Source organism: Amphiura filiformis, chromosome 16, assembly GCF_039555335.1.
Source record: "Amphiura filiformis chromosome 16, Afil_fr2py, whole genome shotgun sequence".
Classification (NCBI taxonomy): Eukaryota; Metazoa; Echinodermata; class Ophiuroidea; order Amphilepidida; family Amphiuridae; genus Amphiura; species Amphiura filiformis.
Window position 1 is genome coordinate 9,569,527 of NC_092643.1, and position 12,312 is coordinate 9,581,838.

General features: G+C 38.7%; 1 long non-coding RNA gene across 1 annotated transcript; it reads right to left on the bottom strand.

Annotated features, from left to right (window-relative positions):
* Positions 1 to 2,706: 2,706 nt before the first annotated feature.
* Positions 2,707 to 7,477, bottom strand: LOC140136494 (uncharacterized). The gene is made up of 3 exons (XR_011856666.1): positions 7,345 to 7,477; positions 4,712 to 4,822; positions 2,707 to 2,790 (listed from the first exon to the last, which is right to left on the bottom strand). It is a non-coding gene; the product is annotated as an uncharacterized lncRNA (long non-coding RNA).
* Positions 7,478 to 12,312: the final 4,835 nt, after the last annotated feature.

Genomic DNA, 12,312 nt, shown 5'->3' on the forward strand with positions numbered 1-12,312 from the left:
GGGACTGGATCGGGTTGGAGGTTATTATGGATCCTTCATCAGTTTCGCTGTGATAGTCATGTAGTAGGGCCCCTAGATCATAATTAGGCCTATTATAAAATATAAATCATATTACATTACTTTTTAGGGGAGTTCTTGAATTCTATCTTATTTATTTATTATTTATTTTATTCATAATCCAGGGTAGCACAATTCAACCAAATAGCTGGTCTAACGGGGGCCCTGCGATACATTTACACAACAATTATCAACATACTGCAGTTACTGTCCGTTTTCCTATACACAATACACAGTGCTCTTTCCCATTGACGCTGCGTGACCTTTACAAATAGCCCTACGTTAACAGTATGGGGATATGACTAGTTAACGTCGCTGTGTGAAAAATAACCGCCCAATATTAAAAGTACTCTTCTAAAGTTCTAGAAAATATAGTTTTTTAACATGTCCTAAATTTTTAGCTAATTTAGATGTTTGGAAATATTCGTACTTTGGTGTTTTAGTTAATGTATAGGTAATAGTAGGCCTACATTGCCTAGTTAACGTCGCTGTGTGAAAAATAACCGGCCAATATTAAAAGTACTCTTCTAAAATTCTAGACAATATAGTTTTGTAACATGTCCTAAATTTTTAGGTGTTTGGAGAGGGTCGTACTTTTGTGTTTTAGGAAGGACATGTAAACGACAGATAACACCAAAAATATGAAGAAATTATTTCCAAACCATGTTAAGTCAAAAATCATTATGTTGCTCATTTTCAAGAATGCTGGTTTACAAAAAAGCACGTCATTGTCTGATTTCGTGAACAAAGTCACACATAACATTGTTTCCTTTCGTTTCCTTTATAATCGGTTACCCAACTGAAGCTATGAATACCAGCTTTATTGCGATATCGCACATGAAAACAGTCACTTGTGCACAACCAGAGAAGATCCGATTTAATCAGTTGAGCTGTTTCAATGAGTGTTATCTTGGTTTAATAGCTTTTAATGGGGTTAAGTCCTGCAAAGGTCGAGATGAATTCTACTGTAGACATGACTGCATCATGACATGCAATTTATATAGAATAGGCCTGTACAGTACGCCTACAACTATTTAGGCGGTAGGCCCTATACAAAATTAAAATACAGAAATGCAAATACACTTTTCAAAGTAAATAAAAACACATCATTAACAACTCCATGCTCAGAATCTTGGATTCTATGCGATACCTCCAAATCAGTAGGCCTAGGCCTACTCCCTGTAGAAGTATTAACTGGATGGTGGAGGGGGGGTATGATGGGCCATGAATAGGCCTAGGCCTATATAGGGGTCATAAAAATATGGGGGAAGGGAAGAAGTGCTACTAGGTCATAACATTCATGATGATAGGCCTATAGCCTATTTGGGATTGGGACTAGGCCTATAATTGGCCTAGGCCTAAATATTGTTTGAAAAACTAGTTGATTTACAATCAATAGGCCTACAAAACTTTCAAGCGCTTTCCAAATGGACTTTAGGCTTAGGCCTAAGGGAACAAAACAGACCAGTAGGCCTATTATAGTTCAGGTGTTTAATTATATAAGCCTAGGAATATAATTAAACACCTGAACTTTGTGGAATCTAGGTCTAATAGGCCTAGCTAGGCCTATAGGGGCCTAATAATTAAACGGGAATTAAACACCTGAACTTTGTGGAATCATTTGTGCACGGAAGGGGTGTCATAACAATTTTCAAAGCCGAGATAGGGAGTTTCATGGGGCCGTAATTTGTTTTAACCCGTGCGGGTCATTGCCTCTGGTCACTGACACATTTTGGGACTTTTTTCTAAAATTGGGCAAATTCCGCCCAAAATGGTGCGATTTGCTCAGGGCCATTGCATTGTATTCGAACAATTTATAAAAAATAATCTAAGCCTACCACTCATGTCCCTCCGAGGCTCTCCGGTGTGGATGAAAAACTGATAATCTAAATCTCAAAATATGGGGGCGAGAGCAAAACATAGGCCTATTTCAAATTTGAACGTTTCCGTACTGTTTGATAGGTGTCGTGTCCCCATAAATGTGTGCCAAAATTTTTCCCCTCATTTCAACCTGCAAATAAATTTTGCCCCCCCCCCCCCCTTTTTTTTTTTTTTTTTTTGCCAAACAAATCCCCTCCATTTTATCCTCCCCAGGGCTCATAATTGCATAGCCCTAACCATTTGTATGTTATTTCTAATTCAAATTGGAGCGATGTATAGAGCTCGGGTAGAAGGTAAACTGGAATGGGGATAAGTTTTGCCGAGAATAAGTTTGGTATATTATATAATGTTCTGCTTGAAACAGCAGAGTGTAGGGAAAGCCCCCCCCCCCCCAAATGGATTCATTCAGCAAAACCTAGCAAGTTTTGGGTTAAACAGGAGCCTCAATAAATTGAGTAAAATTTGGGGAAAATTCAGTGAGGGAAAATTGCACAACTCTGGTTGACTCAAAAGGATAATTTGGTGAGAGCTTATCTAACATTAGTTCAAAAATATTTGTTACAAGTCTTTTTTAGCAGTGCTCGTTCCCATTCAAAACAAACAAAGTTTAATGTTTAGGAAAGAGAACCATAATCTTTATACTGATTTCCAATTGTAGATCAAACTTAGCGTGGTGGGTTGACTTGATCTTGGGCAACTATGTCATAGGTGACTTCCACTCTGGTACGAAATCCAATTGCCAGGAGCTACTTTCAAGTAGATGATGCTGGGGGCACAATTTTCCGGGCCATCCGTCTCTGGTATTTGTTTGTTGCTGTAGACCAGTTTCTTCCAGACGTGCAAGTTCATATTCTGTAAAATGAAATAATTCAAGACAATACTGTGATACTTGTAATATTGGGCTATTCCAGTTGAAATCCATGTTATACACCTCTATGGAAGACATAGGTCACCAATTCAGGTAACCCTATTTGAAATTCACACCCGGAATTCACACTCCTTGTGTGGAAGATTAAAGCAATAATCAGGGGTGTGAGTGACCACAAATAAAAGAGCCTCAAAATTCTGAAATTTGGAAACCTCATATAATTTAATTCAGATTTTAATCTGAACTCTCACTCACACCCCTGAATAATGCACAATTTCAATCATAGGTTCTTTGTTTCCATAGTTTTCACTAATCACATTATGTCCCCTTTTAACTTCGAGCGGTAAAACAAAGAAAATTGCCATTTCATTCCAGTGCCTTTAAGGTACCGTTCACAAACACTTGTTAGGGGGGCCTGATGCAAAAAGGGAAAGGGGGGCCCTGAAAATATTTGACCCTCCTAAGGGGGGCCCTGAAAAAATGACCACAAATTTTCCTGGGAAAATTGAGTTTATATGCTTTTCTATGGGGTTGACCCATAATTTTCATGTCAAAAAAGGGGGGGCCTGAAATTTTTGAGGTCTGTAAAGGTCCAAGGGGCCCCAAAAAATTTTTGTGACGGAATTTTTTTGCATCAGGCTCCCCTCTTACAAGTGTTGTGAACGGTCCCTAATTATCATCAATGCGTTTTGGCTCGCCGATCGTCATTGAGCTTCATGCAGCTTGGTTGTATAAAGAGACATTTAAGACAAATAGCGATAGATACACACACAGTTTATATGTCACTGCCCGGGTGTCACTGATTCAATGATATGTATGCATGAGATGTATCAGCCATCACAATAAAACCAGAGATATCAGGTTTTAATTATAAAAACTTAAATTTTACTGTAAGCACTTCAGGCTTAGTCTTACTACTCTTTCACGTGGTATTTCAGTACGCTATTAGGCTAATGGAACTCGATTGTTAGTTTCCTATTGACCGCCCGCATCACTTTTTCAATTTGACCAAAACTTTCATTATTTTCATAAAAAAGTCAATTATCTGAACATTGAAATGGAAATAATCAAAATTGAAACTCTCAAAATGTCTGACATCCCCTGCTGATCGTAATCAGCACTTTTTCTTAGTTGTAGGGGTAGAGGATGTAGTAAATAATGGAAATTTAAGGATTACCTCATCATGTTTCTAGTGATTACAAAATTGCTAATTTCTTTTCATTTTATGAAAACAAATTCAAATCTTTTCTCAATCTGTTGCAAAATGTCTGTAAAGATGATCTAAGCATTAATACCAGTTTTGAGATGGTCTTTCATCAACAATATATACTTCGGTACTGGTGGGGTACCTAAATTTGGAGAAAGCTGTTCATAAAATCATTGATTTTGTTGACATAATGGATAATGAAAAGAGACCGAATAATGAATAATGAAATAGCGACCTCATCCTTTTTTTTAAACATCCAATCGGAAGCTAATATTCAAGTTCCATTGGCCTTAGGCATAACAATCATGCAAAAAGAAATTGAGGTCATCACTGTGGAAAAATCACACATGGCAAAAGGGCATGTATTCCATGGGGGTTGGGGTTGTATGGATTTCAACTGGAATAGCCCATTGCAACAGTAAGCCTACAAGAATATTTTTAAGCTAAACAGTATTGTCACATGGAGAGCACACAACAACATTTCTATTACGGTACTGCTGTTTGTTTGTATGTTGTATTTGCGGCGTCCTGATCATCACGTAAAATCTGGCAAAATGAACTAGGTGATGTACAAATGCTAAAATAAACATGTTGTTGCATCTTCCATTTATTTATTAGATGAAATCACAGTATTAACAAATAGCTACAAATGCATGCCCTTAAATCAAATAAAAATTACAAATTATAGTTGTACATACCAGGTCTTTATGCTATTTGTTCACTCTGTAGAGTAGATCTATGTAAAGTCACATTCTCCTCACAACTGTGGCATGTGGCTAAAGTTGCTGCAATAGTTCACACTGACCTAGCTGTTGGCAAAAGTACAAGAAACATGACTTCATGTCAAGCTAAAAATCATATAAAAAACAACACCTTTTTAGTCCTAGCCCAATTTAGTCGTTGAGTAGGCCAGAGTCAGCACCTATGTTAGGCCTATGCCATGGCATGGGCCTAAAGAAATCCCAACTCACGCTTGCGTAAATTCACATTAGGGTGCACCAGTCACACAATACACAACATGGAACTAAGGTAAGTGCTGTACCCAACTGCGTGCACACCATTCTATCTCAAGACATGATGTTATGATTTTTTTCATCAATTATAAGCCGAACAAACTTTTAGTCCTTGGTAGTATTTAAAAAATCAGCATTCTTAATAAAATACCAACTATTTTTAATTTGTATGCTGCTGCAGCATACAACTAATTATAGGTTAATAAACGTGTATCATTTGTTGGGAGAGAAATTGTACAAAATAATGCAGGTACGTACTGAGATGTTCATGTGTCTAATGCACGAGCCCTGAAGGCGGAGTGCATAAGACGCATCAACATCTCAGTACAAGTGCATTATTTTGTACAATTTCTCGAGCAATAAGTGATACGCATTTATTTCATACACGACTAAAAAATCCTGTGGTTTTTATATTTTTTATAACAAAATTGTCACTAAAATGTTGGAAAATACAAACAAATATAAATGCCTCCACCCGCAAGAAAAAATGAACGCATCCGAAAGCACTGCACATACTACGTGGAGTGCGCGCCAGTGCAATTATACCATATTTAGGCACGGCTATTAATTTACTAACGCTTGCTCTGATTGGTTCATACTATGAAAAATGATAATATTCATGGATGGTTGACATTGGTTGTACTGAATTGCGGCTTCGTGAGCAATAAATCAGTCAATTATGTTCAGGAATAGATTCAAACATTGGCTTCAAAAGTGGCGAAATTGAAATTGTACGGTACTAATATATAATATATTAAATTCATGTACATTGTGGAACATTCAACTACGCTTGTTACTCCGCGACTAATCATGCTAACTACACGCACGTCGCACGTACAACCCCAGACAAACAAGAACCTAGACCTATGACTTTGGTTCGCGTAGTGAAGTCAACACTGCTTAGCAACAACTTTGACAAGGACGCATACCCGGACGCAAGCAAGCAGATATATTCGCGTCTACGGAACATGTCGCATTTGACGCCGGCGATAACGGCGCAGCAATCACGCAAACGAGCGCGTCAGACATGTATGCGATATTCTCCGCGCCTAGTAACCCCGCCAATCCGTCGATATCACCGTGGATAGGGGGCTTCACCTCCCGCTGTGGTAAGGGATGGGCAGTAATAGGTCTAGGTGGTATGTCTATGCGTACAACGCTACTCTACGCATCCATATTAGCGAGGCTATCTGCGTACAACTACTTACTACGCACAGCCACGCAAAGAGTAGGGCCCTATGTTCCACGATGTATACGAATTTGATAATTTTTCTATAGAATTTGTTTGCAAGCGTTTATGGGTAGCCTACATAGGCCTACACTCAAGTGTTTACGGATATATGCGCGCAAGTGAATATGGGTATGCACGCGGTCGCGTACCTGTTTATGGGTAAGCACACGTTTTTGCGCAAGTGTTTGTGGCTACGCACACAGTTGTTTGTTCCACTTTGCGGGTGCCAAGTGTTTGCTAGTGCTACTCAAGCGCTGTGCTTGCCCACAAGCAAAGCAAAGTTAAGGCAAGTCTAACATGCTACGCTAGAGAAATACTTCACGTAAGTCTTAAGTTCAGAATCAGTCTCCAACACAGGGGTAGCGCTAGAACTAAACACTCCAGTGTCCGCAGGGACCCCCGAACTTGCAGAAAATTAAAAAGTAGGGGGTCCGGAGTAGAGTTTGGTGAGTCCGAGTTGCACAAATGCAGCATAAATAGTATGTTTGCAATAGCGCTAGATTGAAAAACTGGGGGTCTGCAGGGACCCCTGAACTTGCAGAAAATTTAAAAACAGGGGGTCCGAACTCTATTGTGGTGGGTCCGGGACCCCAAAAAGCGACCTAGCGCTACCCCTGCTCCAACACACCACTATGTACTGTGTGTGGCTCAAGAGCCACGATTTATGGGCTGCATGCAGTGACTTCTCATTTGAGCTGTATGCGCCATGTGCGTAAAAGCGCCATAAACACTTGCAAAGTTGCAAACGCATGTGCGCACCATAAACAATTGCGTGTGTGCATACCCATATACCAATATTAGCACACACGTGTGTGCGTACCCATAACACTTGCACACAATGCGTGCGTACACTGCGTATCCATAAACACATACGCATATGTACCCATAAAACAGTTGCAAACACATGTGCGTACCCATGCTAAGCCACTGTCATGTTTTAGTCAAATGACGGAATCCCACCAGGTATATTTATATTATTCATTAGATTGTTTAGTTCTGACTTCTGAGAGTGATAATTGGGACTGGGACTCGGAGCTACTCAGTCACTCAGGGCAGGCATGTCAGGGGATCTCAGCTACTTACTTACCGAACATTCATGTCAGTTAACTTTGCAGAAGTACTGTAATCATGATCAGCCCATACCGCCATGATCATCATGATGATGGCCATGTCCATGATGATTCAAATGCATGAATGCAACCATCGATCGGCGTCCTGGCCGGGGAATGGATCATGCAGTGCCACTCCCTGTACTATTCGGAAACAGGACACCTCGCCCACACGCAACTTCGCCTACACGGCATCTCGCCTACGTGCCATCTCGCCCCCTATGCAATGCAATGCATTGCAATGTCGGTTGTTTGTTTGTTTGTTTACCCAGGTTGGTCCGTGAGGAACACATGCTAATCCATGGAAAACCATGGACCGTTCCAAGCTCATACAAATGCACAAGCCTGGATAGCCAGTGTAGGCTAATATATGCATGCTGGCCTAGATAGCTTTGATAAACAAAGCAAGAAATGGAAGAAAATAGCTAGAGGAAAAAGAGAAAAGAGAGAAGGCCACTCCCAAACACAATTGTACAATTTTACTCTGAGACCATAATACCTAAACTCACCTAAACATTTAGGTATTATGGTCTCAGATTTTACTCTTAGCCCTTACTTCGTGAGAAAGGAAACTGGAATTCCAATCTCAGGCCCCGATTGTGGATGTATCATGACGATCGATGTGACCAGAAGGGTCGTGTGTTCCTGTGTTGGTAGCAGACTGTACGATCAAGGATTCGTTCCAATGAATGCACGGGAATATTCAACAAATTTGTGTGTGTGGGGGGGGGTATGTGTGTGCGTTTTATAAATTGAGGCCCCTACCGTCCGCGTCCCGGTGTAGATCAGAGATTACGGTTCGGTTTTTAACGCACCGTGCTGATGTGATATTATAACAATATTTTTAAATATTTTAATATGTGTATGCATTTTTTCAACATGCATTTTTCGTGTTAAAGTGAATTTATACGTGAATTTTTATGAAGATAATTATAAAGAAAAATATGGCAGTCTTAATTTTCTTAATACCATTGATTGTTAAAACTTCCAGCCTACTTTTAATAACTTGATAATGTGATAAAGTGTTTAAAATCAATTTTGGCCATTTTCAGCGAGCAGGGCCTGCTGTGCGTTTCGCCCCTTTTTACACCGCGGGTATTTGCTGCCGACGATTGCTTGACAAGTCCCCTGCGTGACCGCCAGCCAAACCACGGAATGGCCCGGAAATGGAATATATTGGATACGTTGCGTGCTACGGTGACAGTGCCATTGATTTACCCATGTCATACCCGGCGATTTCGCGGAAGTCTTTACTTGCCAGCGTGTTGGAGGACGGGTAGTGTGCGCAACAAAAAATGTGTAATTGCGGGCCGTGTTAAAACATGTTTTGTGCTTGTAAGTCCGTACCATGCACACAAAGACGAAGGAAAGCCATTGAATTATTATTCAAAATCATAAGGATAATGAAAGTTGATTCCAAGTTTCCCATCATCGGCATCACTTTTTTACATTATATTAGCCTATATTTTCACGAACAATAATTAATTTAATATGTCCGAAATTTAGGCCTTATCAATGTATTTTTATGTTAAATCCTTAGGCCTATGTATTTTATTTTTACAGGTATGTTTTCATGAACAAAAGAATCAATTAGGCCCTATTATATGTGTTATTTTATTTTACAAATTATGTTTACTTACTTCATATAAGTTCATACTTTTTAGTGTTAAATTAATTATGGCCAGTATGGCCTAATAATTTATATAATATGGTCAAAAAAAGCGCTTGCGAGTTTTGTGTATTTTTATTTAATTAACTATAACCGAATCATTCATTTTACCGGCTCAAACTCACTTAAAATAAAGTTTGAGATGTTCAAAACTTTTAAAACTTGCAGTCCTATAAAAGATATTTGCAGTCCTATAAAAGATATTAAATCAGAGAAGATCTTCTTTGACATAGCCTAATGAAACAATTAAGGGAAAAAATATTTGCCAAATTTTTCAAAGACAAATGCGCACAACTAGCAAAACAAACGCCAGCAGCATGCAGCTTTGAGATATTTTGTGGGGTGCTGTGCAGTGACTTATGCCCCATTTTGCACCGCGTGTTAACGGCGGATATTAGCTACCACTTACACGAAAACGCCGGGTGTGATTATGTTCAATCAATGGTACCGTGATCCAAGCACGCAAAAATGCCAGAATACACCGATGTACCTTCCTTGACAAGGCCGGGCCCCGCGCGCGGCCGCATGCCATACACACTGATGTACGAACGATTGCTCGGTAAAATTTTAATTTGGGGTTATTCTTTGTCAAATATTATTAGTATTAACGTGCTTCCTTATATAATAGGCCTACACATCCAAAGACCCATCATTTTCTTATTGTTTTCACGCAAAAGGCCAGCTCCCAAGACCATTTTGTGGAAAAGTCTTAAGTTTTAGAATATGGCCCAGAAAGAACTCTTGGGGGGGGGGGTCTTCCCTCGAAAGGCCTCATTTGTTAGCAACTGCCCTCGAAAGACCTCTCTTTTGGATCCTACTCCTATTTATTGCACAATTTTGCCCCCGAAATACCTTATGAGCGCGAAAATGAAAAATGTTACTTTTGCGCGCATAAAACTGAATCTGGAATCTGTGTTTTGTTTTCTTTCTCCTATAATTCTATAATGACTTTGGTTTGTTTATTTGTTCTCTCTACGTCCACTCCCGCATACACACCCACCTAACACTCCATACACACCCCTTCCTGAACACATCTCGAAGAATCAAGCGCGGAAATTGAAAACGTTACTTTTGCGCGCATAAATCCGAATTTGAATTTTTTGTTTTTGTTTGACGGTGGTGTTTGTTAGAAATCAGTAAAGAAATATGATGTGCATATGTATAATATACAAGAAGGTATACACATTATAATAATTATAATAATAGAAACAAGGAAGGAATTATTTTAGACAAGTGTTAATTGTGTGTATGCCCAGCCTGATCATGCAAACGACATCTGAGTAATCCGAGCTTCCAATTCTGGGTGTTTGATATAAGCCTAGATAGGGAAGACCTATTCGTAGACGGTGCGCACATGAACAGGCAAAATAGGCAAAATAATGATTTATATGAAGTTTAAAATGAAATCATGCATGGTATTTGATAGACCTAGAAGACGCGGTGCGCGTGTTAACAGGATCTAGGAAAAATAACGAGTTATATGAGGTTTAAAACGATCATACCTGTATATAAAGCCAAACAACCTACATCTTCCAAATCTGGGGAAAATAACGAGTTACGTGAAGTTTCAAATTAAATCACAGCTCGTATATCAATAAACACATTTATTGCACAAAATGTTTCCATTTATTTGAAATTTTTTCCCAGGGTAGCTCCGAATTTGATTCCAATGTATACTCAGTGGACATGTTAAAACATTACAATGCCAAAAAATCAGCATGATCAGGGTTGAAACGTTTTATGTAAAACGATGGAAGGCCTACACTATATGGTATTTTATCTCTTGGCCCCGGCTCTTGACAGTTCAGTTTCGGCACACTAAATTAATACTAGGAGAAACTTAAGAAATAATGGGAAGGATTCGACTTTGAGCCAGTCTCACCAAGAAATTTAAGAAAGAAGGACTCCGGGAAGGCCCGAATAGACTTTGAGCATTGGTCATCAAAAGGCCCTTCCATCATGAGATGACCATCTATATACATGTTGCGTAGAGAAACGTAACACTTACAGCTGTAAATGCGTAGGTCTTTTAGTTTTAGCTTAATCTTTCACATGTCATTTCAGTACACCCATTATAATCATTTTTTCTCTTTCCCGTCCAATTATGCTTGTTTTGTACTCCGTCGGTAATCACATGATTCAAACTATAAACGAATAGATTGTTAAACCCGGTTTCCTCCTTCAGGCATAAGGCCAAAGTCTTTCTTTCCTTTTGTCCTTAATTTTTCTTTATTCAATCCTGTTCTTTCTTGAGGCCTAGGCCTAATTCTTTTTCCCCTTTGATACGTTATGGTATTGTCAATGGTCATGTCATATACATAAATGATTCAAACTTTCTGACTTTGGTTTGAGCTGAGACTAAAATACCTAAAGCCTTACTTGCATTTGAATCAAATAAATATATTATATAGGATACATGCTAAATACTTGAAGCCAAAGCAATTAAGTATAACGAGTCAGATCATGCGGACGGTGTTTATGCTACATCATATGCGCAGGTGCCCCTTTGTTAAAAGGGAAATCCCTGATGAGGAACGGTCAAAGAGTAGTTCTCGCCAGTCAAGAAAGATAAACTGTGAAAGTCCACTAACCGCCCCACCCGAAAAGGAACTTTCACCAGTTCGTCTTCATGGTCTTTCTTACGCCAAGTGAGATACTAGTAGTGATCATATATTTTGAGCTAAGCATAGTTTGGTAACTATAAAGAAAAAAAAAGTCCTACTCGTCCGACTGTCAAAAAGCTTAGACGGTTAAATAATAGCATTGCATGAGTACGACACTCATAGAATACTATAGCTTAAACATATAAATCATCATTATTAGTTTGTTTTATAAAGTTTCAACACCTGTATAACTTATACGACATGCATGAATAAAGTGCACATGACATAGGCCTACATATCTTCCAAATCTAGGTTTATCAAACTCCCAGATTTGGAAGTTATATGAAGTGGTCCTTTTTTATTATTATTCATTTTTGCATTTATATTAAACAGGACAAAACACAAATAACTTGAGAAAAAAAAAGATAGAAAGAATAAAAAACAACATACACAACACAAATACAAAAGCATCTCTAACATTATAATATATGACTAGTACAATATTAATGCATATTTTTAAATTCGTTTTATACTTCGTTTGTCCGTGGGCACACGAGAAAGACAATAATATGTTATATTTATGTAATTACTAATTTTCTTTGTTGTTACATTATTTTCTTACACAAAACATTCCCATTTCATACGAAGTGGTCCTTCAATAATGTGTGATTTGC